Genomic DNA, 4067 nt, shown 5'->3' on the forward strand with positions numbered 1-4067 from the left:
CATTTTTTTTTTACATGAGGACACTTAACTGTTTTCATTAAACAGGAAGTGACAGTCGGCCCTCGCTGGCAGGCCGGAGACAGCTGATGGTGCACATCCTCAACCACGATAGATTACAATCTCATCATGTCAGGCTAAAAGCAACATTATGGAGAACTCAAACACCAGTTTTTTTTCCCCCAACGTCTTTTTAATGACCACTTACACCATTGGAAACGGGACACAGTACAATAATAACACGTTTTTAAGTTACCATGCACTAGCATATAAACTTTTAGTTTGGATTAGAATTAATTTTCTTTTAATTCATCAATAATGCTGTTTTAGTTCCTATTTGGTCTGGCCTTTGCTTTTCCAGCGTAGTGCACAAAATAAAATACACAAAAAGGCACAGCTGCTTTATCTAATCTTAAAGATTATCATGGTGACCACTTCCGCCTTTTGTGCATGGGGGTTGATTTGAATAACAAAGGTAGCAAGAGTAGTCATGGCTTTGCAATAAAGGTCATTCTTAGGTTCTGATCCAAGCCATTACTCCTCATCAAATGTCCTTGCAAGTCCACCGAAATGCAGCTTGAATATGCTACTAAATACTTAAAAAAAAAAAAAAAAAAAAAAACATCCCAGTTTGAGCAATAGTCCGTGTGTGTTACAATCGAAGCTTCAGGGTGTGTGGCCTCGCAGATAAGGACGGCCACATGGTGACAACTGAGGTGTCAAGTACGTCGTCATGGCACCAAACCCAGATAACACATTGAGAGTAGAAATCATTTCAAGCAAAAAAGATCACCTCTTACAGTACACTCAAAAACAACACCAAAAAGGACCCTGATGATCAAAAGTGGGAAGTCATCAAATAAAAATACTTTGTTACTGTGCTTATGTAACATTTCCAGCTCTCTGTACAATTGAGTATAGGGATGGAGCTGTTTTTTTTTCAACCAAATACATATCCATTCATCCTTCCATCCATCCATTTTCTTAGCTGCTTATCCTCACGAGGGTCGCGGGGAGTGCTGGAGCCTATCCCAGCTGTCAACGGGCAGGAGGCAGGGCACACCCTGAACTGGTTTCCTTCCAATTGCAGGGCACATCGAGACAAACAGTCGTACTCACAATAGCACCTAGGAGCAATTTAGAGCGTCCAATTAATGTTGGATGTTTTTGGGATGTGGGAGGAAACTGGAGTGCCCAGAGAAAACCCACACAGGCATGGGGAGAAAATGCAAACTCCACACAGGCGATTCCGGGATTGAACCCGGTACCTCAGAACTAACTGTGAGACCAAAGTTTCCCAGCCGCTCCACCGTGCTGTCTAGGCAAATACATATTTTATTGAATATACATTGACTGAGTACTCAAATAAGACCTGATTTTCTACTAATTAGCAATAATGTGTATGATTTGGAGGCATTATTTATGTCCACCTGGACTTGACATGATTACATTCCACTGCAGTATCTGTGACTTTGGGTGTGTATGGCTTTCAAATGTGGGGCATGGCCTGGTGAGTGATGTGGGCATCAGTGGATGAGACTGTAGAGTTGGTTGGCTGTTGACGTTCAAGTGACTCAGCGTCAGTCGTGGAGATTGGCAGCTTGAGTAAGAATGCTTATTACGTGTTTTCAAAACTTATCAAAGTGCTAAATGATAACAGGTTGAATACTGACTCAGCAAAAATGCCCATTTTTGTCTTGATGGATCTCAGTGCGTCTTTTCATACGGTGGATCATAGTATACTGCTGAACAGGTTGGAAACGTGGGTAGGACTAAATCAAATGGTAGGGCCTACTTGGAGGAAAGGAGCTACTTTGTAACCATTCAACCTCAATGAATGGCAATGACCTATGGGGTCCCTCAGGGGTAAATTCTTGGACTCCTCCTGTTCAGCCTGTAAATGCTACCCTTGGGTAAAATTCTTCAGAACTTTAATTCTGATTATCATAATTATATTTGGCAGTGTCTCCAGATGACTACAGTTCTACCGAGGTGTTGAGTCACTGTCTAAAAAGGGTAAATAACTGCATGAGCTAAAGTTTTTCTCCATTAAACCAAAACAAAACTGAGATACGGTAATTGTTTTGGGGAATAAAGAAGATAAGAATTCTGTAAGTAAACACCTGAACTCACTATCATTAAAAAAAAAACAAAGACAAACTCCGAGACCTTGGTTTTCTGATAGATTCTGTTCTGACTTTCAACAGTGATATCAAATCAATCACAAAATCTGCCTTTTATCATCATGAGAACATATCTAGAGTGAAGGCTTCCATGTGTCCAGCAGACTAAGAAAAGTTCATCCATGCTTCTATCTCAAGTAGACTTGACTATTGTAATGGTCATCTAACAGGACTCCTCAAAAAGAGCATGAAACAGTTGCAGCTCACTCCAGATGCTGCACTTCAGGTTCCGACCAGAACTAAGCGGTCAGAGCATATAACTCAAATTCTAAAGTCTTTACATTGGCTTCCAGTCAGCTTTAGAATACATTTCAAAGTTCTGCTACTAAATGATTTAGGACCTAAATACATGAAAAAAATGCTAATGAGATACAAACCCAGAAGGGCTGAGATCGACTGACACAGGTCAAATAGTGGAGCGCAGCGTCCAAAGCAAACACGGTGAAGCAGCATTTGGTTATTATGCTGCAAAAAAATGGACTAAGTTACCAAGAGAGGTGAAGTCAGCCCCAAATGTGAAAGTTTTCAAAACCAGCGCACCATTGCAACCACTACTGTTGGGTAGCCGTTTACCTAAAAGCCTCATGTTTAATTATAGTGTAGCAATGTTGGGTGGTGCGGGGGGTGGGTGGGGGGGTCATCAACCTCACTTGTGCTTTGTGTGTATGGCTGCACTTTCATCTGCCTTTAAATAACCCGGGGACAAGTCTGCAGTTCCAGCCTCGCTAGCTTTCTCAGAGTGTTAGTCTTTTCCAAGCATGGCCAACTGTGACACTCCTCTGTCTTTTTTGTCCAGTTGTGAAAGAAAAAAAAGATGACACTGCTAATCTGACCATTTAGAAAGCTTCATAACTATGATAAATTCATTTAATCACATAATAAAGATATTATGGGTGGGGAGGGGGACAAGTTGTCATTCCCTTTATAATGGCCGTTAACCAGGAAGACAAAACACTGACAAGAAGTCATGAGTTTGAAAAATGGAATCAAAGTGAAAGTAGGATGTAGACAGTGTGAAACCTGCAACCTTAAAAAAAAAAACACAATTTAGGAAGTTAAATGGAGGAAGTAGAGCACTGGACCACGACATTACAGCAAGATACATAGTCAACCACATCCTCAATATACAAAGCTCTTAACATGCAAAAGAGAAGAAATGATCTTTGAAAAAATGCACATGCTCTTAAAACATCTTTTTATTTTTGGTTGGTCTGTCTAGGAACTTTTTTTTCCTATCCGATGAGATGACTGGAAAGTACTTGGAAGAAAGGTTGTTAGAATTTAAATTTTTCTTTGAAAATGTGCCTCATTTAAACATTGAAACCCACCTTTGGCATAGGTTACTCCTGACCAAATACTTTTAAAGGTTATCCAAAATCCTTTTTGAAAGCAACATTTAAGGCAGCAGGGCACCAACTATGTATGCTTAGCACAATTTCAAACAAAGGGTGACAAACACTGAGTTATGGTAGCTTGAAAAATGTTTTTTTTTAAGGGATAGCCCTCGTTTTCACTAAGCTGGTAAAGCTTTGTATGCAATTTTAAAAAGAGACATTAGAAGGGTGGATTCTCATTCATTGGTGGGCCCCTGACCTAAAGACCCCATGTGGGGATGCTGCACAATTGTGTATATGGAGAAAAGTTGATCTACAGAGAATTCTGTGGTTTTTGCTAAAATGCGATTAATTGTGGCGTTGTTATGTAACCAGCACATTTGGATGCCAAACCCAAACAAGTTTGAGTCATCCTCGAAATTCAATTCGACCTTCTTCGAGGAGCCGGAGCCCAAAATTCCTGTTTTGGATTGGAACGCAAAAGTCGCCATGGTAACAGGACCCCGCAGTCGCTAGCAGCATGAGAACTTTTGAATGAAATATCTCTGGAGAA

The sequence above is a fragment of the Syngnathoides biaculeatus genome, chromosome 13 (assembly GCF_019802595.1).
Source record: "Syngnathoides biaculeatus isolate LvHL_M chromosome 13, ASM1980259v1, whole genome shotgun sequence".
Classification (NCBI taxonomy): domain Eukaryota; kingdom Metazoa; phylum Chordata; class Actinopteri; order Syngnathiformes; family Syngnathidae; genus Syngnathoides; species Syngnathoides biaculeatus.